Source organism: Scatophagus argus, chromosome 11, assembly GCF_020382885.2.
Source record: "Scatophagus argus isolate fScaArg1 chromosome 11, fScaArg1.pri, whole genome shotgun sequence".
NCBI classification, from domain to species: Eukaryota; Metazoa; Chordata; class Actinopteri; family Scatophagidae; genus Scatophagus; species Scatophagus argus.
Window position 1 is genome coordinate 16,171 of NC_058503.1, and position 23,681 is coordinate 39,851.

The 23,681-nt window shown below is 43.0% G+C and overlaps 1 non-coding gene across 1 annotated transcript; it reads right to left on the reverse strand.

Annotated features, from left to right (window-relative positions):
- Nucleotides 1–1,581: 1,581 nt before the first annotated feature.
- On the reverse strand, nt 1,582–1,700 carry LOC124067698. Its single transcript, XR_006844804.1, has one exon. It is a non-coding gene; the product is annotated as a 5S ribosomal RNA (ribosomal RNA).
- Nucleotides 1,701–23,681: the final 21,981 nt, after the last annotated feature.

Here is a 23,681-nt window from a genome sequence, read left to right on the forward strand (position 1 = left end):
ATGATCTACACAATGCAGAATTGGACATTGTTCACTTCTGTCAAAAACAAAGATTTCGAAAGGAAATCTCTCTCCTGGAGAAAGGGGCATCATCAGTGCAAAACAACAGTGACATCTACAGGTTGGATCCTGTACTCAAAGATGGGCTGTTAAGAGTAGGAGGCCGCTTGAGGAAGGCATCCATGCCTGAGGCAATAAAACATCCCATAATTCTGTCTAAGGCTCAACCTATATCTAAACTCATTTTACAACACATACACAAGCAAGTGGGTCATGATAGACGTAATCATATGATATCTGCTCTTTGAAAACCTACTGGATTACAAATGCAAATTCAGCCTGCAGAAAAATCATTGCTGGTTGTGTTATCTGCCGTTGTCTTCAAGGGAGGGTTGGAGAACAAAGAAAGTCTGACCTTCCAGTTGAAAGAATTTTGCCAGACTTGCCACCATTTACTAATACAGGGGTAGATTATTTTGGACCTATTGAAATCAAGAGAGGTCACAACCTGGTCAAAAGGTTGTTTGGCTGGTCTTCACATGCATGACTAGTCGAGCAGTACATCTTGAAGTAGCCCATTCACTGACTACAGATTCATGTATAATGCCATTCGACAGTTTATGTGTCGACGTGGACAAGTCTCCAGCCTCAGGTCAGACTACGGTACAAATTTCGCAAAGAGCTTTAGCAAGAAGAGGAATAGAATGGACATTTAACCCCCCCCTGCACGATCTCATCATGGTGGAGTATGGGAGCGGCTCAATCGCCTCATAAAGAAGGTGTTGTACGCCATCCTCAGACAGCAAGCATTAGATGATGAGAATTTTTGTACTGTTGTCTGTGAGGTTGAAGCCATTCTTAATAGTCGCCCAATCACTAAACTGTCTGATGACCCTAACGATCTGGAAACACTTACACCAAATCACATTGTACTGTTAAAGACCAAAACGTTTCTTCCTCCTGGACTTTTTGAAAAAAATGACTTGTACGTCAAACGGAGATGGAGACAAGTCCAGTACCTGTCCGATTTATTTTGGAAGCGGTGGGTAAGGGAGTATCTTCCGCTGCTTCAGAAGAGGCAAAAATGGATGAAGCTATAAAGGAACTTCTCTGTTAATGACATCGTTATTATCTTGGACCCCTCTGCTCCACGAAATTCATGGCTGATGGGCAAAGTGACCAAAACCTTTCCAGACAGGACAGGTGTTGTTCGGTCAGTTCAACTTAAAACCTTTCCAGGCTTTCTGGAGAGACCTGTCACAAAGCTCTGCATGTTACTGGAAGCATGAAGTTAAAGATTGATATTAAAGACAATGACTTCTGACCAATGAAAAAAGAATATAAAAAATTAAATCCTCTGATTGCAATTAATATACAATATTCTCTTTTCAAGTGGATTGGATAGGTAGTATAGAGTCTAATCCATATAACAGTGAAACGAAGCCGTCGTGCTTGAGAAAACTTGAAGCTGGTGACATTCCACAGCTGTCATAGTCTCCTCAATGCTGTTCATTTCATCAGGAATGGATCTCCACTGAAGTACCAAGAGAGCCCTTTCCTGGTTGCTAAGAGGAGTGAAAAAGCTTATGCCACCTGGTATTCCCAGGTGGTCTCCCATCCAAGTACTAACCAGGCCCGACCCTCCTTAACTTCCGAGATCGGACAAGATCGGGCACGTTCAGGGTGGTATGGCCATAAGCCATCTCAGTCCTTACATGACGGGGCCTTTTAAAGACGCCGTGGCATCGCTATGCTGGAGATGAAATAAATCTTCGAATTACAGTGAATATGGAATTAACATACAATATTCTCTTCTCAAGTGTACTGGATAAGTAGCATAGAGTCTTCCGAATATGAAACATTGAAACGAAGCAGTAGTTCTGGAGAAAACTGGATCTAGGCGACATTCCACGCTTGCCATCTTATGATTCAAAGCTGCTCATTTCATCAGGGATGGATCTCCACTGAGGTACCGATGCCCTGTACAAGAAGGGCCAAAGTCGCCTCCACCTTCTGAGGAGACTGAGGTCCTTTGGAGTGTGCAGGCCCCTCCTAAGGACTTTTTATGACTCTGTGGTAGCCTCTGCTATTCAGTATGCTGTGGTCTGTTGGGGACCGGGCAGCACGGACCGGGACAGGAAGAGACTAAATAAGCTGGTCAGGAGGGCCAGCTCTGTCCTGGGCTGCCCACTGGACTCCGTGGAGCAGGTGGGTGAGAGGAGGATGTTAGCCAAGCTGACATCCATCATGGACAACACCTCTCATCCTCTGCATCAGACAGTGGAGGCTCTGAACAGCTCCTTCAGTGGCAGACTGCTACACCCTCAGTGTAGGAAGGAGCGCTACCGCAGGTCTTTCATTCCCGCTGCTGTTAGACTGTATAATTCTATGGTCTAGTCCTCTTTCTTCCCTTATGAGGACTTGTATATAGCTTTATAGTGTACTATTTTTACTTACCTTGTAAATTGTTAATTTATTTCACCTCTATATTTTTTGTAACTGTTTATGCACACTTATTGCACTCTTCTTGTGTTCTTGTGAGCTGCCACAACAGGTGAATTTCCCCACTGCGGGATCAATAAAGTTCATCTTATCTTATCTTACCAAGAGAGCCCTTTCCTGGTTGCTAAGCAGAGTGAAAAAGCTTACGGCACCTGGTATTCCCAGGCGGTCTCCCATCCAAGTACTAACCAGGCCCGACCCTGCTTAGCTTCCGAGATCGGGCGTGTTTTTTTTTTTTTCTTTTATTTATGAAAGATATTCATTTAAAATATTTACAAATTAAAAGCTAACTCAAAGAAACATTTGTTCGAGTACAACACAAAATTGGCCACAAATCACAGAACGATAAATTCAGTAGTCCAACAGTGAAAACATTCAAAAATTAAAGTACACTATTTCATTTTCTATATAAAATAAACTGTGACCCTTCAAAATTCTTGCCAAAAAAGCCACTTTCCTTCCCACCAATGCTCTTATGTATTGTTTTAGAGTTGTTGTGAAGAAATCCCATATGTTTATTGTCCTTTTTTCTTTGAGTTTTATGTTTCTTGAGTTGTATATGGCATGCTTCGCGAATTGTCCCATCAAATTTATTATATCATTGGCCTTTTGTCTAGATGTGTCTCCGAAAAGGAGGAAAAGCCTCCATTCCTCCTGTTTGTCCCACACTGCATCTGTGGTCCTTCCGAGCAGGGCTCTCAGTCTTTCCAGGAAGGGGGTGAGTGCCGGACAGTCCAGGAACATGTGTGTTATGGTCTCCTCTTGTGCTCCGCAGACAGCACAGCCCCTGGCGAAAATCTCCTTATTAATCTGGTGTAGTATGATCCCGGGATGCGTCTTCCTGTGTCTTGAACGGAAGTCTGTGTTATGTACGTTGCCAGGGGCTGTGCTCCTTCTCAGGGTGGTCCATATACGGTCCCCCTTCAGATTGGGGAAGTCCGTCTCCCACGCCCGGTTGGCTGCTGGTGTTCGGTGCTTGCCCTGGACGTACGCCCAATAGAGGATTCTCGTCTGTGTGTCCCCCAGATTTTTGTTTGTCTGTAATAGAGAAAACTCACACACATCCTCGTTAGTTTTCCCCCCCTGCCTCTGTTCGCTCAACAGGTTTACCCACCGCTGAGGGATGGAGACAGCCAGTTTCTCACATATATCCTGAATTACATTTTTCCTGTGCTTTATCTTTTTTGTTTTTAGGATGTCCAGTATCACCTCTGCTTTGAGGTCACCGGATTGACCTACAACGTCCCCCAGCCTGATCAGATCAGCTTTCTCCATTGTGGCGCAGACCACCTCTCTCCCTCCCCAGGTAACATCTGGGTTATTAAAGAGGGGTTGCGCCTTAGCTTGGAGGACGTTGTCTACCTTTGCTTCTAGCAGAGGTCTCAATTTGGCCCACGCTGTCAAGATTTCTTCCGCCAGGGGGGGTGCCACCCCTGAGCTCAAGCGAGAGCGCCCCTGGCAGAGCGCCCAGAGGCCTAAAGGCGGCCCGAGATGCAGGTCCTTGATCAGTAGATGTTTCCATAAAGCCCTGTTGTCTGATGCAATGATTTTCTTTATTAACTTTATTCTAAGGGCATTTTCCTGCATTCCATACTAACTAATCTCAGACCGCCTTTGTCCTCCGGCTGAATCATGACATTGTGAGCCACCTGGTTCATTTTTGTTCCCCACAGGAAGCTTCCGATGGTTGAATTAATGCTATTTTCATGCTGCGGAGATAGGGGACAGACAGCCAGCACATGGTTAACCAATGAAAAAACTAGAGTTAACTACAATAACTTTCCCTTTTAACCCTATCTGTCTTTGCTTCCACATGTTTATTATATTTTCCATTTTTCTTTGTATTCCTTCCCAATTCTTTTCATTTGCTTTCCTCTCATTCTTACCCATCCACACACCCAAAATTTTAATCATATCACCCGTGTCTTGAAATCCCCATTGGTTCAACGTGTTCCGCTCCACCCCACATCTCATTATTTGTGTCTTGTTTGTGTTCATTCTTGCACCCGATGCCCTGCAATACGATTTTATTTTCCCCATCACCAAATTAACACTGTCCTTATCCACCACTGTGATATTTGTGTCATCCGCGTACTGAATTATCTTACAGTACACAGCGTCACCCACCCTTACACCCCGGATGCCCTTGTCGATTTTGATCGCTGCAGCCAGAGGCTCCGTGACTAGTGAGAAGAGCATGGCAGACAGCGGGCATCCCTGTCGGATGGACCTGCCCAGCGGGAACACACCAGTGCATGTGCCGTTTAGTTTGACACAGCTTGTGGCTCCGCCGTACAAAATCTTGATCCATTTAATATACCGCTCTCCGAACCCTAACTTTTCCATGACTCGCCATAAAAAAGTGTGTTCAACGCGGTCAAAAGCCTTTTCAAAATCAATGCTTAACAGAAAACCACCAGTTGTGCACATGTGTTTTATTAGGCATTTGACAGTCAGGACAGAGTCAGCAATGTCTCTGCCCGGCACGCCATACGCCTGACTGGGACCCACCACCTCTTCTATCACCTGCTTAAGTCTGTTTGCTAGCGTTTTTGCTAGGATTTTATAGTCGGTGTTTAATAAACTAATTGGTCTATAATTCCATAAGTTTTTCTTTTCAACTTTTTTGAAAATTATCGTTATAATACCTTTAGAAAATTTTTTTGTTGCTTTCCCTTTTTTTTCTATTTCCCTGTATATTTGCAGCAGTATGGGAGTCAGTTGAGCTTTGAAGGCCTTGTAAAATTCAGCTGTCAGGCCGTCCCATCCTGGGCTTTTGTTATTGCTTATGTAGCCAGGTGGATTAAAAGAAAACAACAAAAGAACATACAGTTAACTAAATACACTAAAAGCCAAAAAGAGACTGTTTAATTGCCATATTTTTATTTGTTCACACTGGCAAATTGTTCACATTGGCATTGTTAGTTTCCCTATTGAAATTGAATGCACCACACAGTTCACATAGCCCCACGTGGGGGGTTGCGTAGTCTAAGCAGCCAATCAGAAGTCACGCAGGCCACGCTCTGTCTGTCGTCGCGAAAACGAAGTGCAAGTGCGTTCTTCTTCAGCCCTTTGCAATTTCAGCCAGAGAAGCATGGTCAGCTGCGTGTGAAGAGGAAAAGGAAAAAGAGGGGAAATACTCGAAGTAACGTTGAAAAGAGAAAAGCAAGAGTCGTAGCACATCCACTGGAGGTCCGGAGCAGTGTGACAGAACAACAGAAGGAAAGTTACGTCGGCTAACTGCTTCCCCTTCATCTGGAGAGCTATTACGAAGTTCGACACCAGCGTGCTTCACCTTGATTTGCACACAGCAACGGTGAGAAATGTGCCATTTTAGCTGCTCTGGCGCCATTATCCCCTTTGTTCTCCATGTGTTAAAAGAAAGCAGTGGTGATATTAATATCATTAGCGAACTGAATTGAATAATGGTGAAGTGTTTCTGAACATTTCTGTGGTATGATTGTCGATTTATTCTGATGTGTGAATGTATGTATATGATGTTTTATTTTTCTAATGCCAATTTAAAGAGATAAGAGAATAGTTTTACATGTTGTAATGAATGTTTCATTTGTACTGTGCAATTGATTGAACATGTTATGTTGCTCAACTGAGTTTAAGGTAACTAGAGGGTAATTTTTAGTGCATTTCTCTGTCATGAATAGGCCTATAGTGTCAGAGTAAATTAAGCACACTTCTTTAATACCACTAAATCTTAACTCAGAAAGAGTACTGTTAGTTTATTTGCACATGGTTTTGAATGTTAATGATTATTGAAACACTGTTCACACGAACAGCAAGTAAACACGTGAGCACTTTAATACTTAGTCTCATAAAGAATGCACGATTAAATGTTGTACAACTCCGAGAGATTTGAGATTTGGATAGAGATGATTCATGTCAGAAATAGATGTAAAAGGTGTACATCTCTTGACATTAGATATCCAGAATGATGCATCTGAGAGAATGGTGTTGAATGTAAGCTTTCTGACCCTGCTTGTAGGTCAGGTTTTTTTTCTTGAGGACGAACGTGGTCCACAACGAACTTGCTGAAACTGATGGCGAGCCAAATACCCTGAAGAAAGTCCAGCACCGAGGAGATTACCCACGTACACGTACCCATTCACACACACACTAAACACTTACATTACAATACAATGATCCTTGGAAACAGGTTCACTACATCAACTCTAAAACAATTACACTTCAAACAACTTCCATTTCATTCAAGGGCCCCAACGGACATTTCTTTTATTTTCCAGTGTGCACACTACTTTTTTTTATTTTTCTTCAACTGTTGTTGTACCTCATATCCTGTACAAACAATTTACTTGGTTCATTGTAAACAATATAAGAGTGGCTACTCAACTGTTATTCTTGTGTCTGTCTCATTATTGTTGCTCAGTATATTGGCTCCTGTCGAATTTGGTATCTTCTGATTCTGGTCCAGATTCCTTTATAAGTTATCATTATACTGTAATTCACTTTTATATTCTTAAAGCTGGTTACACTTAGACCCTCTATGGCTGTCATTACTTGTTGCAAGGTAAGCTCTGAGTCACACATTTCCTTGTCTGTTATATTCAGTTTTCTATTTAGGCAGGCTATGTTTTTTGCCATTTGCGTTTTATTTATATTTTGGCTAGTGAACAGATCTTTATAAAAATCCTGTGCTGTTTGAAGCACATCTTCAATTTTATTTACAATTTTCCCCTCTTTATTGATTAGTTCCTTTATATATGTTTTTTGCTGCTTATGCTTTTCCAAGCTCAGAAAAAAGGCTGTTGATTTTTCTCCCTCTACTAGGTATTCTGCTTTTGCCCTTACTGCTGCTCCCCTGCATTTATTTATCGTTATATTATGTAATTTTGTTTGCGCAACTAAAACTAGCGTTTTGTCTCTTTTTGGATCTTTTTCTATTTTTTCTTGTTCCCCTTGGATAATTTTTAATAATTCCTCCTCTTCTTGTTTTTCTTCCCACTTTTTCCTTTTACAGTGTCTTATTGACATTTTTTTTAATTTTTTCCTTAACTCCCTCCCACCATTTCGGTATGTTATCATTCCCAATCATTTCCTCCTGTATGTTTCTCAAGAAATGCTTAACTTTGCTAACGAAATTTTCATCATTCAAAATGCTGTTGTTAAAGATCCATAATCCCCCATTCCTGGGCCTACCTGCCATTCCGATCCTTAAGTACAGGGACGAGTGGTCGCTCCATCTGTTTTGCATATATTGTGCCGAATTAAGAAGGTGAATTATCGGGGGAGATAATAGGGCCAGGTCGATGCGGGATTGCTTCAGCTCATCCCCGACCAACTGTCTCCTGGAATACTCCCTGGCCTCGGGATTTAACATCCTCCAGATGTCTATAAGATTATGTGCGGACATTAAACGAAAAAGTTCCTGTCTACTCACGTCATTTTTTAGCACGCCTTTCCTTGAAGTATCGTTCCTTGTTTGGCTAATATTAAAATCACCTATCACCACGCATTTGTCATTTATCCATTTGTTTAATTTTCTCTTTATAAAATCCTTCCTTTCCGTTTCGTTATTGCTGCCATAAACGTTCACAATTCTTATTTCCTCCCCATCTCCCCTTAAATCTACCGCCACCAACCTTCCTTCTTTATCTGTGTGCACACAGGACACATCGTGGGGGAGGTCCGGTTTACATAAAGTTGCCACACCTGCTTTTAGCGAGGGTCCCGGGGCATAAAAAATATTCCCTTTCCAGTATTTCTTAATTTCTTCAAAAAGTTCGTCATTCCATCGCACTTCTTGCAAGCAATAGATATCTGTGTGGATGTTATTTAATATGTCTTTCATTTTTTCTATCGTTTTTATTCCTCTTATATTTAGAGAGGTAATAAAAATCATCAAAATGAAGAGTGGGCTAAATCTCATTGCTTTATTCGTTTGCTTTTGATTATTTCTTTCTTCTCATTATTCTTTCCGATTTGTTGTCCCGTGATTTCTTTTTATTTTGCAATTTTTGTGCCACATCTCTCTCCAGGTCCGAGTCAGAGGAGATTTGTTTACGACTTGGGAAGGAGGGCCCAGGCACGCTCTCCTTTTTCCTCAGCTTATCAGCAAGCAGGGATGCGCTGGAGCGGCAGGTGGGTTTTATAAAGCCGTCATCTGACATGCCGCTTTCGGCTTGAGAAAATGATTTGGGTGTCCCTCCACTTTCTCCGGGGTAGTCACGGGATTTCAATGTTCAGCCTGCTCTTTACAAACTGGCAAGAAAGTCTTACCCGACCTGCGTTGGGTAACGTATTGCGTCACTTCCTGTTCTCGCACTACTCATTCACTTGCTAGCGTTTGGTGTTCGGTGGTATTGGTGTACTTGAGTCGACATATTTTGTGTTAGCTTTTACTGTGGTTGGTTCTTACAAATAAGTACACAAGCACTTTAGGAAAAGTTTATTAACCGCACGATCATCTAGATTCTTTCCTTTTCCGATCCCCGTCCTGTTTGTCGTTAAGCTTAGCTTAGTGCTAACATGGCTTCTTCCACTCACTCTCCCTCTGCCTCTCCCTCTCCCGTCTTCTGTAAGGTGTGTGAAATGTTTAGCTATTCCTCTGCCTCCTTTAGTGAGAGTGAGATGTGTAGAAAGTGTAGTTTATTCACAGCTTTGGAGGCGAGGCTAAGTGAGTTAGAGGCCCGGCTTCGTACTGTAGATCACAGTCCATTAGTCCCGACAGCTAGCCAGCAGCAGTTAGCCTGTGCGGACCGGCCTATTTTAGCTACTTTAGCTGATGTCAGCCGCCGCCCGGCAGCCCCCGAGCAGCCGGGAAGTCAGGGTGGTTGGGTGGCGGTTCGAAAGAAGCGTAGTCCAAAACAAAGGCCCGTGGTTCACCACCAACCGCTTCATGTGTCTAACCGCTTTTCCCCACTCAGCGACACACCCGCTGAGAAACCGACCCTGGTTATTGGCGATTCTGTTTTGCGATATGTGAAGCCGACACCAGCGACCATAGTCAAATGCATCCCGGGGGCAAGAGCGGGCGACATAGAGGGCAATTTAAAGCTGCTGGCGAGAGATAAGAGTAAATATGGTAAGATTATAATTCACGTCGGCGCTAATGACACTCGGCTACGCCAGTCGGAGGTCACCAAAGTCAATATTGAGTCGGTGTGTAATTTGGCAAAAACCATGTCGGACTCCGTAGTGTTCTCTGGTCCCCTCCCGAATCTGACCAGTGATGATATGTTTAGCCGCATGTCATCGCTCCGTCGCTGGCTGTCACGGTGGTGTCCAGAAAACAACGTGGCCTTTATAGATAACTGGGAGACTTTCTGGGGAAAACCTGGCCTCATTAGCAGAGACGGCGTTCATCCCACTTGGGGTGGTGCGGCTCTTATTTCTACCAATATGGCCAAGTTTATTAGACAACCAACCCCCTGACAACCCAGGGTCGAGGCCAGGAAGCAGAGTCGCTGTCTTACACACTTCTCTGCTGCTTCTGTAGGACTGCCGCCCTCCGTTAAAATTAGAATAAATAAAAATATAAATGCACACAGTAATACTAAGATTAATAATCCCATAGAAATAGTGTCAGTGCCTCGTCCTCCCATAGTCCAACCAGCACAAAATTTAAGAAGTGTTAATCACAATAACCTCGTAAAAATACAAACTAGCAAATATTTAGAGCCAAAAAATAGGACAGTCAGATGTGGATTGTTAAATATACGATCCCTCCACTCTAAATCCCTCCTAGTCAGTGATCTAATTATTGATCATCAGTCTGATATATTCTGCCTCACTGAGACTTGGTTACGGGATGAAGAATATGTTAGTTTAAATGAATCAACTCCATCTGGTTATATTAACTATCATGTTCCTCGAGGCACAGGCCGAGGAGGAGAAGTGGCAGCAATCTACCACTCCAGTCTTCAGATTAACCCCAAACCTAAATCCATCTATAGCTCATTTGAGAGTCTCACTCTCAGCCTGTCTCACCAAAACTGGAAGTCAGAAAAGCCAGTTTTATTAGTTGTTGTGTATCGCCCACCTGCTGCTGCTTACTCAGAGTTCCTGTCTGAGTTTTCTGACTTCTTATCTAGTTTAGTGCTCAGCACAGATAAAGTCATTATAGCAGGTGACTTCAACATTCATATGGATGTTGACTCTGACAGTCTTAAAACAGCCTTTAGCTCACTCTTAGATTCAATAGGTTTCCTTCAGATAGTGAATGAACCAACACACTGCCACAATCACACACTCGATCTGGTTCTCACCTATGGCCTAGAAACTAAGAACCTGTCAGTTGCCCCTCAAAACCCTCTCCTTTCAGACCATTCGCTTGTAGTTTTTGAACTAACTCTAGAAGACTTTACAGCACACAACAAAAAGGTCTATTACACCAGATGCCTCTCTGAAGATAGTGTAGACAGATTTAGGGATGCAATCCCATCACAGCTCCCCTCAGCTCCATGTACCAGTACAACAGACCGTACTGATTTAAACGTTACTCCTGCAGTACTTGATTCCTTTGTCAACAACACTGCAGCCACGTTGCACACAGTTTTAGATATGGTTGCCCCACTGAGAAAGAAGGTTAGAAATCATAGGAGGCTAGCTCCTTGGTATAATTCAAATTTACGAAAACTTAAACAAACATCAAGACGGATGGAGAGGAAGTGGTACTCCACCAAATCAGCTGAATCCCAGAGAGCCTGGAAAGATAGTCTATTGACATACAAAAAGGCCCTTCATAAAGCCAGAACAGCTTATTATTCATCATTAATAGAGCACAACAAGAACAACCCACGTTTTCTCTTTAACACTGTAGCCAGGCTGACCAAGAGTCACAGTTCTGTTGAACCTTGTATTCCTGCAGCTCTTAGCAGTGAAGACTTCATGAGTTTCTTCACCAATAAAATCAATAACATTAGAGAAAAAATCAATAAAGATCTTCCCAGAATAGCCAATATAGTGCCATCTCTAGTAATCTCTTTTAATCCTACTCCATCCCTGGACAGGTTCCTGCCCATAGACCTCCCCGAGCTGACCTCCAGCATTAACAAATCTAACCCAACTACATGTCTCTTAGACCCCATCCCAACTAAGCTCCTCAAGGAGTCTTTCCCTTGATTGGCGTTTCCCTCTTAGCTCAGATAAACTTATCCTTAACAACAGGTTATGTACCACAGGCGTTTAAAACCGCTGTTATTAGACCTTTACTTAAAAAACCTTCACTTGACCCAGACATCTTAGCAAACTATAGGCCGATATCCAACCTCCCGTTCTTATCTAAAATACTCGAAAGAGTGGTTGCAAATCAGTTGATTGATCACCTACACAGGTACAGTCTCTTTGAGATGTTTCAGTCTGGTTTTAGAGCCCATCACAGCACAGAAACAGCACTGGTTAAAGTCACAAATGACCTCCTCATGGCATCAGACCAGGGGCTTGTCTCCATACTTGTTTTGCTAGATCTCAGTGCTGCTTTCGACACTGTAGATCACAGCATTTTATTACACAGATTAGAACATGAGACTAGGATCACAGGGACTGCACTACGCTGGTTCAAATCATATTTAACAGATAGATTTCACTTTGCTCAAGTTAATAATGTTTCCTCTTCATTGGGTTAGCCTCGGTGTTCCACAAGGTTCAGTGCTTGGGCCGATCCTGTTCACCTTATACATGCTCCCTCTAGGAAATATTATTCAGAAACATGGCATAAACTTTCATTGTTATGCTGATGACACTCAGCTGTACTTATCCTTAAAGCCTGAAGAAACAGAGCCGTTAGCCAGACTCCAGGCATGTCTTAAGGACATAAAGGACTGGATGACCTCCAATTTTTTATTATTAAACTCAGACAAAACTGAGATCATTGTTCTAGGCCCCAAACACCTTAGAAATAGAATAGCTGATAATATTCTCTCTCTGGACGGCATTACTTTGGCCTCCAGTACGACTGCAAGGAACCTCGGCGTTATCTTTGATCAAGACGTGTCATTTATTCATCACATTAAACAGACCTCTAAGACCGCCTTCTTTCACCTCCGTAATATCGCCAAGATTAGGAGCGTCCTCTCTCAGAGTGATGCTGAAAAACTTGTTCATGCTTTTGTTACTTCTAGGCTGGACTACTGCAACTCACTATTGTCAGGATGTCCAAATTATTCTATTAATAACCTGCAGCTGATCCAAAATGCAGCAGCTAGAGTTTTAACAGGAATCAGTAAAAGGGATCATATCTCCCCCATCTTAGCTTCTCTTCACTGGCTTCCGGTAAAATTCAGAATAGACTTTAAAATTGTCCTACTTACATATAAGGCCCTAAATGGACTAGCCCCATTATACCTGCAGGATCTAATAGTCCCATATATTCCCAATAGATCACTCAGATCACAGAGTGCAGGTTTACTTACAGTTCCCAGAATTTATAAAAGTAGAACGGGAGGACGAGCCTTTAGCTATCAGGCACCCCTGCTGTGGAACCAGTTGCCAATCTGGGTTCGACAGGCAGACACCACCTCCACTTTTAAGACTAAACTTAAAACCTTTCTGTTTAGTAAAGCATATAGTTAGCACCAAATAAAGTGTGTAGGGCTGGTAGGCATAGTTTCACTCACCTCATGATATATAGCCACAGGTAGAATAGGTCTGACTAACTGTTAATCTTTAAATCTCTATCATAGCTAAGCTGCTATAGGCCTATGCTGCCGGGGGACACAATCATGATCCACCAAGCAGTTTCCCCTCCTCCTTCTCCTCTTCTATCCTCTCCCCTCGTCAGATTAACATGCAGTTCATTATTTTATGTCACTAACTGTGTGTCCAGTGCTCCTCGTAGTCTTGTGTCTCTCCCTCCCTCTCTCTCTCTCTCTGTATCTTTCTGCAGGTATCTCTCCATCCAGATCTTCAAGTTGAACTGTAGCCGGCTCTATGACCAACCCAGTGTGTATTGTTGACATCTGCCTGTCATTCCTCTGTGTATCGACTATCGGCGGGGTGGTTCTCCCTACGGGCCGAAATCGAACTGATAGGATAGTGATTCTCAACATCACATTAAAAAAAAAAAAAAAAAAAAGAATACATGAATGTTACAGCAGTTCATTATAATTTTCATTACTATAATTTTCTTATAACCTGTGAAATGTTAAAATCATATTGAGGTGGTAGCAAAAAGTGAAACTAAACAGTTGAGATTTTGTTTTGCTTATCTTTTTAGTAATGTCATTTCTCATGTTGCAAATTGCTTTCCTGTCTGTACAACATCCATTGCACGTCTGCCCGTCCTGGGTGAGGGATCCCTCCTCTGTTGCTCACCCTGAGGTTTCTTCCATTTTTTCCTGTTAAAGGTTTTTCTGGGAGTTTTTCCTTAGTCGATGTGAGGGTCGAAGGGCAGAGGATGTTGCTGATGTTATGTTAAGCCCTTTGAGACAAACTGCTTGTAAAAATGGGCTATACAAATAAAGTTGACTTGACTTGACTTGACTTAACCATGCTACACCTATCATGCGAATCTTCCTCATCTTTTGTCAGTCTCCGGGCAGGGTCCACAGCCCCTCCATCCACGGCTGCCGGCATCCTGACCCCCGTGCTACCCATTCCAGGCGCACTTTTTGATGTGGGGTCCAGGGCAGGGCCCTCTGCACGAGCCCCCCCCCGCCCGCTCGGGAGCAGAGCCCGTCTCAGGAGCTCCCTCCTCCGCTGGGAGAACGCAATGTTTTCCACCTGCTTTCAGCTCCTCTTTGCCACCTGACACAATAGTCTCGGTTCCATCTGCCTGTAGCCTTGGCACAGTGGCACTGCTCTGAGCCTTCCCCTCCTGAGTCGTCTCTTCCTCTTCCATGCTGGATTCTGCCTGCTCCTCTTCAGTGAGTTCAGTTACATCCTCTGTAGCTACACTCGTTCTTGAAAAAGGCCGCGAATCATACTGATGTCAAGATTCATCTTTTTTATTTCCTCCTCATTCTCCTCCGACGACAAACAATCTTGAGACACCGTGAAAACTGAAACATAAAAGTCCAAATGAGGCTAATGCCGCTCAAACTAACAAACAAAAATACAGTCCAAGTGGAAATAACCACAAAAATACACAGGCAAACAAAGGTATATTTACCGTGTGCGCCTCTAGAACATAGTGTAGTCCTTTTGTAGTGTTTTCTGACCATGCGCCATATCCAGACTCTCTTTTCTCAAAGCGCGCGCTCTCCTTCTACCCACAATTCCTCATACAACAAATCATGTCTTGTACATTTCAAAATAAAATCACATTGGAACTCTTTCTATCTCTTTACTCTCACATTTTTAATACTCTAAATTGTTTATGAACTCATTATGAACTCATACTTATTTATTAACTTCTTTAAAACCATTTCATTAACTCATAAAACACTGTCTCAAACAGTTACACTCCCACCAATTACTATGATTTATGATGACCTTTAACCTCGAATAAATCAAGTAATTTCTCAAACAATACACAAAACAAGTATGAGGGAGGAACTCTGAGATCGAGAATGGTTTTGTATCTCTCAACACAAGTACATATTACATGTTTTGGTAACTATGGAAAAACTTTGTTATTTTCCACTAACACAACAAGTTTATGAATAGGACGCTCAATGATGGATGGATTAATGAGCCTTTGACCTTCCTTTCCTAGTTTTTTGTTACCTATTTGTATAGTGGCTTTACGCACCAGACCATCATCATCTGTACAAACATTTAACACTCTTCCCAGTCTCCATTCATTGCGAGGAGATCCCTCTTCTCTGAGAATGACAACATCTCCAATCTTAACATTGCGTCGTGGAGAATGCCACTTTTGCCTTAGAGTGATGTTTGCTAAATATTCTTTCTTCCACCTACACCAGAATTGTTCAGACAAATATTGCACTCTGCGCCACCTTTTCTTAGCGTACAGATCTTCTGCCTCAAATTTTCCTGGAGACGGCAGAGGGACAGAGGTCTTCATAGTGAGCAAGTGGTTCGGTGTAAGTGGTTCTTCACCTTTGGGATCACTGATGCTGTCATTAGTGAGTGGGCGACTGTTTATTATTGACATGGCTTCATAGAAAAATGTTCTCAAGGATGCATCATCCAACCTCCCGACACTCTTTGAGAGGGCCCATGTCATGACACTTCTCACTGTCCTAATCTGTCGTTCCCATACACCTCCCATGTGACTAGCATCAGGTACATTCATGACAAGGTCACACTGTTTCTCTGCTAAGTAAGCAGCCACTCTATCTTTGTCCATTTCTTTTAGAGTTTTTGAGAGTTCATTTCTAGCCCCTGCAAAATTTGTTCCCTGATCTGATCTGATCTCTCTTACAGGTCCTCGGATAGCTATAAAACATCGCAAAGCATTTATGAATGCATCCGTTGTTAGATCCTCAAGCATTTCAGTGTGAATGGCTCTTGATGATAAACAAGTGAATATCAGACCGTATCTCTTACTTTCCTTCCAACCCTGCTTAGTTGGAAAGGGTCCAAAGCAGTCCATCCCACAGAATGAGAACGGTGGTGAGGGGTCAATACGGTTCACAGGTAGGTCAGCCATTTTTTGTGTTTCTGTAGGCCTGCGAGCTCTTCTGCATGGGACACACTGTTTGATTTGATTTGCCACAACTTTACTGCCACCATGAATCCAGTAGCCATTTGCTCTCAGTTCATTGAGGGTTTGACCTCTGCCTTGATGCTGAGTTTTTTCATGACAGTAGTCCAGGATCAGGCGTGTGACGACACCATCTTTTGGCAAGATGGCTGGGTGTTTCTGATGAAGAGGTAAGGAAGCTGCCTTTAATCTCCCTCCCACCCTGAGGACACCCTCCTGCAGCACTGGATCAAGCTGAAACAACTGATTATTATGTGACAATTTTCCCTGCTTAAGCTTCTGTATCTCCTCTTTGAAGGCATCTCTCTGTGCTAATCTCACAAGCACTAAACTAGCCTTTCTCCTTTCTTCAACTGTTATGAGCTCTGGTAATTTGTCCTTTTGTGCTAGCCGTAGGATTCGAGCTACAACATTCAATGCAGTATGCCACTTAGAGAATCTTTTGAATCTGTCTAGGAAGTTCTCTTCCTTGACAGCACTGATTTGCAGTGCTTGTGTCGTTTTTATCTCAGGATCTCCTACCATAAGCTCAGGATTTGTTTTTGGTGTGGCAATTTCTCTCTCCCAGAGGAATTTTGGTCCAGTAAACCAATTGGAGTTGATCAAGTCTGCCACTTTGAGGCCTCTGGAGGCATGATCAGCCGGATTTTGATCAGTATCAATATAGTACCACTGGGCTGGATCTGTTGAGTCTCTGATTCTCTGTACTCTGTTCGCGACAAAAACGTGAAGCCTACGGGCTTCATTGGCAATGTAGCCTAGAACTATCTTTGAGTCAGTCCAAAAGTATTCCTGATAAATTTTGAGTTCCAGCTCCTCTTTTAACATGCTACTGACTGCTGCTGAGACCACAGCAGCTGTTAACTCAAGTCTTGCTATGGTTACAACCTTTGTGGGAGCGACTCTGGCCTTGCCTATGATCAAAGAACAATGAACTTTGTCCTCACTCACCACTCGGATGTATGAACATTGACCATATCCATGGCTACTTGCATCTGAAAAGTGATGCAACTCGACTCTCTGAACCTTTCCCAAGGATTCAGGAGCAAAGCATCTTGGGATGTGAAGCTTTTGCAGGTTCTCCAGATCATTCAGCCAATTTTTCCACTGTGGCTCTAAGTCTTTGGGCAGTGGTTCATCCCATGCTATGCCCCTTTTACACATTTCTTGTAGCACTTTCTTTCCCAATAGGAGAAAAGGAGCAAGGAAGCCAAGGGGGTCGAACACAGAGGCTACAGTTGAAAGGATTCCTCTCCGCGTTGCTGGTTTTTCCTCTAGGGATACACTGAAAGAGAAAGTGTCACTGTCCACATTCCATTTCACTCCCAACACAGTCTGGACAGGAAAGTCTCCATGGCTGAGATTCACATCATGAACTCCACTGGCTCGTTCACAGTCAGGAATTGACTCCAAGACTTCCCTGTCGTTGGAGACGAACTTGTGGAGATGCAGTTTCCCCTTTGCACACACAGCCTGTGTCTCTTTCACTAGTTGGAGGGCTTTCCCTGCCGTCTCCACACTGATGAGGCCATCATCAACATAAAAATTTTTCTTTATGAAGTTGGCCGCAGATGGATACTCCTTTTCATTTTCATTTGCTAGGAACTTCATCCCATAATTGGCGCAGCCAGGGGAGGACGCTGCTCCAAAGAGGTGAACCTTCATGCGATATTCTTTTGGCTCTGAGTTGGTATCCCCCTGTTCCCACCAAAGAAACCGCAAGTAATTTCTGTCTTCTCTTCTTACATGAAATCTATGAAACATTTTCTCTACATCACAAATGATAGCAACTGGATGTTTGCGGAATCTACAGAGAACCCCTGACAAACCATTTGTAAGATCAGGTCCTGTCAGTAAGTGATCATTTAGAGCTGTACCCTCATATTTAGCAGAACAATCAAATACAACTCTAATCTTCTCAGGTTTTCTTGGGTGATAGACACCATGATGTGGTATATACCACACATTTCCATCCGGGGGTGAGCCTTCCGCCTTCTCTGCTTCTTCACCTTCGATGACACCTGCCATGAATCTAATATAATCCTCCTTGAATTTGGGATTCCTCTCAAGTTTCACTTTCAGGTGCTTCAGTCTCACCAGAGCCAGGTGCTTGTTTTCTGGTAGGTGTGGACGTGTTTTGAAAGGAAGAGGCATTTCCAGGTGGCCATCTGAGTTCTGCTGTATTGTCTGGTTCATGATCTGCATGAACTGAATATCATCTTGTGATATGGTCTTTTCTCCATAATTTGTGTCTCTGAAATCAGATTCAAGGACTCTGAGAACAGCAGCTGGTGTTAATGATGGAAGCTCTTTGACGGACACACGATGGCAAAGACCTGTTACCTCTGTGGACTTGGGCAGTCTTTGGTGAACTACCAACAATACTCCATCCCAAGTCAGTCTTAATGGCATATGGCTCTTCATCACCACCTGTAATAACATGTCGTGGTGCTAGTGCCCTACAACAGTCATAGCCTATTAAGAGTCCAACTTCACAGTCTAACAACTCTGGTATTTCGTGTGCTATAGCACTCAGGTGCTTCCACCCTTTTGCTGTTGCAGGTGTAGGAATGTGTGTGCGTTCAAGTGGGATGAAGTCTCTGGTGTATGCAGGTGGCAAGTTAACAAAGCTATTTAAAGCAAACCCTCTGACTCTAAGACCACTAACCCTGTCACTCTGAACAATGGAATCTTTTCCCATCATAGTGGTAAGTTTTAGCTTGACCGGCTCTAACCCTGTCCCCATCTTCTCACACACCTCTTTGTCTACAAAGGTAGTGCTACTCTGCGTATCTAACAAAGCATACATCAATGTCTCTGTTTCAGGAGTTGTGACTGATGAGAGCCACACAGGCACTATCATGGATGTGCTCCCACCATCACCTTTGTCTATGGAGCAAGAGAGTGAAGATGACTTCTCTTCTGCTTGCACAACAGCATGGGGAGACGCGTCTGAAGAAGTGCTGCGGTGCTCATGCAACGGTGTTGGATGCTGTTTTTTGCATATGCCACAGGTTGCCTTGTTTCTGCAGTCCCTTGAATTATGTCCTTTCTTAAGACAACCAAAACACAGATTTCTGTCCAGTATGAATCTTTCTTTTCTTCTGGTGACTTATTGGTGAGTGCCTGGCATTTGTGAATGGAGTGACTTTCCTTACAGTACATGCATTTAACCCTCTGAAGTCATGTATAATTGTCAGTTGTTGACTATTTTTGATTCTAATTTTATATTTCAACTTTTTTTTATCTTGCCATTTTGGAATCATTTTTCATCAGCACAACCTCACAAGTGTGATTTACTGTTGTTTTTTTCATTTTGACATACTGTATTGACACACTGGACCTAAAATCACACAAAACTCTAAAATCCGACTGGGGAAAATGCGCTGAAATGCGCTCAATGAAGTGCGCTCAATGCGCTGGTGTTTACTGCGTCTTCTTGCATAAAATGCGCGCCCCAAACGCGCACCACACGTGATGGCAATGGTCATGAAAAAAACAGTGCGTATATTTTTTATCATAACTCGGGTTTTACTTGACATATTAACAAAATTTAAAAACTGGTATATAGTTTGAAGTGCCCACTTTCGACACAAAAAAACTGAGATTCAGCGAGGCTGCGTCTTGCAGCTACGTCGTCTTAAAGTGGTCTTGTGATAAGGACGCGCCGGCGCGTCTGTGGACTCCTGAGGGTTAACTGGACTGGGAGAACTGAATGGCATGTTTACCCTCTTTGGGTCATTTGTCTCTCTTGTGCTGTTCTCCACAGAGCCTTGTGTTTTCATCACTGTGTTGGATTTTTCTGATTCCTTTGTATTTGCAATGAATACATTGGCCTTTGGCCGCTTCATGTCTCTGGAAGGCCTTTCTTCAGATGATTTCAAGGCATACAGGGATGTTACAGGGTTACATGCCACATCTGCCTCATGAGCCAAAAACTTGGCAAACTCTTCGAAACTGGGATATTCATGTGTTTCTTGCAGCTGTTTTGTTACATGTCGATTCCAGCGAGTGGTCACCCAATCGGGGAGTTTTTGTAGCATCCTTTGATTTTCTTCACAATCATTCAATACCCGAAGACCTTTAATGTGTGGCATGGCATTGCTGCAAGCAGTCAGGAAGTCACTACTGTCTGAGTTTAACAGAGTCTCTCAAACTTATCTTTGGCCAGTTATTCAGTTTTTCTCTATATGCACGCTGGATTACAAAGGGATGGCCATAGCGAGCATTCAATGCCTCCCATTTCATTTCACTGTGGATGCACATCCACATGTGACAAATAAAGAATTCTGATTCTGATTCTGATGCTTGGTTGTAAGCTTCTTCATCCTTCCTGTAGAAGCTTCCTTCCAGCACTGACCGTGCTTCACCGCTGATGTACTTCTGAAGGTAGAACAATCTGTCAGCTGGATTTGTGCATCTACTTTCTATGAGTGCTTTGAAACTGGTGCTCCACTCTATGAACTTGAGTGGGTCTCCTGAGAAGACCGAGGGCTCGGGTGCTGGAAGTCTGGTGAGTGCCATTGCGTCATGTATTGCTTGAGCTAAAGAAATGTTTTTTCTTACGTTGTTAGATTGTTCATTATTTTGATGCAATGGTTCCTCTTTTATCCTTTCAATTTTGTTAGACACAGGAGGACAGTGACTCACACCCACTCCAGGGACCTCATCCGAGCCTGCTTCAGAGTAAGCTTTCATTTTAGCAGCTATTACTTGAAGGTCTCGCTGATCTTCCAGTCTTTTCAGTTCTTGCCTTTGTGCAGCAATTGCCTCATCCATTTCAATCTCTGCCTTTTTGGCTGCAAGTTGTGCGGCACAGTCCGCTCTTTTTACTGTGATACTTTGCTGTTCTGATGAGCATCTCGACTGGCGACTACAAATGGAAGCTTCGAGGACTGAGGCACTAAATATCGACTGTGCGTACTCTCTGTCGAGCATCATGCGCAATCTTGCATTTTCTGCCTTAGCGTCAAAGTCATCTTGCCCCACTTCACTCATCCGCACTTTCAGTAGCACCATCACATCTGCAGTTACTGCTGTGCATGAATCCATTTTACGTCTGATATCAGTGGAAGGTAGAGACTGTGCTCGGACATTCTCGTATGCATCCTTCACTTGAGCCTCTAGCCCTTCTACATCATCCATCATACAACACAAGTCCTTGTCCGAGCACTCATTTTTGAGTGAGGAGCGTGCAGCTCTAATTTGCTCCTTCCATTTGTCATATAAAATAACAAACTTATTCTCCTTTTGAGAGATCTCTTGTTGTTTTAGCTCCAGCATTTTGGGAGTTAACTTTCTCTCTCGTGAGGATTTACGGGGTTCAACATTGGAGGTTGGCTCTGTTACTGATACCCTTTGAATTTGTATTTTAGCATTGATATCATCAATAAGTGTCTTTAGTCTCTCTATTTCAGCCTCATCAATCTGAGATTTTAATCGTTCATTTAATTTAGCTAACTCTGCTTCAAGGGACTCAACATGTTCACTAAGACCCCCACATTGTGAATTTTCGCTGTGGACTGACATAGCAATGAAACAGAAATGTTGAACTCTTCAAGTCAGTCAAAATACACAGAACATTCATATAATATTAAACAGAAACATTTAGCGGTTCACTCAAACATCTGTTGCTTAATAGTCTCTTTCAACTTTTAAAATATCTATACACTTTCAGGTTGATACTCTCAAATCAAATGATTATTGCAGAGCTGCTCTCATCTGCCTGAGGCTGGAGACCATACCAGCTGAAACCAGGTAAGGATATACGAAGAGCCGTAGCACCTGCTGGTCGACGATCCCGTCCTCTCCCTTACAGCAAGCCGTGCTCCGGTGTTTGACGATGCCGTCCTCTCTCTCTCTCTCCAGCGAGCCGTGATGAAGTCGCGATGTTCCGCGGTGGTTGACGATGCCGTCCTCTCTCTCTCTCTCCAGCAAGGCCATGATGAAGTCGTGATGTTCCGCGGTAGTTCCTCTCTCTCGTCGGCTCCTGGACGTTCCGGCCACACGTCGCTCTAGCGGTCTTGCTTCCGGCGCGTGTCGGACATTTGCAGCTCTCGTCTCTATGTCTCTTGGCCGTGTTAGCGTTACGTTTTCACTGTAGCTACACTCGTTCTTGAAAAAGGCCGCGAATCATACTGATGTCAAGATTCATCTTTTTTATTTCCTCCTCATTCTCCTCCGACGACAAACAATCTTGAGACACCGTGAAAACTGAAACATAAAAGTCCAAATGAGGCTAATGCCGCTCAAACTAACAAACAAAAATACAGTCCAAGTGGAAATAACCACAAAAATACAGTCCAAGTGGAAATAACCACAAAATTACACAGGCAAACAAAGGTATATTTACCGTGTGCGCCTCTAGAACATAGTGTAGTCCTTTTGTAGTGTTTTCTGACCATGCGCTGCCATATCCAGACTCTCTTTTCTCAAAGCACGCGCTCTCCTTCTACCCACAATTCCTCATACAACAAATCATGTCTTGTACATTTCAAAATAAAATCACATTGGAACTCTTTCTATCTCTTTACTCTCACATTTTTAATACTCTAAATTGTTTATGAACTCATTATGAACTCATACTTATTTATTAACTTCTTTAAAACCATTTCATTAACTAATAAAACACTGTCTCAAACAGTTACATCCTCTGCTTCACTCTCTTCCCTGCATATGCATTTTTCTATTTTGTTAAAACATATTTTGCACCTTGGAAATTGTTTTGTGCATTCTCTGGCATAATGTCCCTGCACCCCGCATTTATTGCAGAAAAATTCCGGACAGTCTCTCACGATGTGTCCCGGGTGCACACATATCCTGCAAACACGGACCTGCCGGTCGTGAATCACTCGAAAATACTCTGGTCCTGCCGCTGTATTAAATTTTGCCGAATAAGGCAGAGATTGAACCGCATCATTAAATTTGACTTTGACAAATCGTGTCCCATCCGCCACCTTAGTTCCTGGCCACATACGTCGCCTTATTTGGGATACCGCTGCACTTTCCATGACTCTAGTTTTTCTAGAATCTGCACGCATTAATACTGCCACACATTAAACGCGTGAATCGAATTAACTCGACCGGTGAGACTACTTCTTCTCCTTTTAATTCTACTGTTACCGTCAGCTCCCTTGCATATCCCGTCTCCTGCATTTTTTTATTATATGCTTCCGATTTACCTCAATTTTGCTGGCTGTCTGTCTCCCTCCCCGCCATCTCATCTCCGCAATATGCACTTACCCGATTGCTTTCATCATATTCGGCCGTGTTCCTGCCGTTGTTTTGTCCGTTGTCCTGTGTCATGGTCTTTTGTTCGTTCCTGGGTCTGTTACCGGTGATGTCCATCCTGCTGGGTATTTACAAAAAGAAAAACAAAAACGAAAGAGAAGCGATAGCGAACAAAAAACAACTCCCCGACAGTCCACAGGACCGCGGGGAGCGACAGAAGGCACTAATTAATAACGGAAAAAACGAAACTAAAAAATAACTAGTTTAAATAGAAAATAAACGAAAAAGAGATTCTCTCTGTCTTATTATCACAAATCAAACTCCCGCTCTCTCTTGCTTTCGTATCACCTGACAAGCAAACATGCGC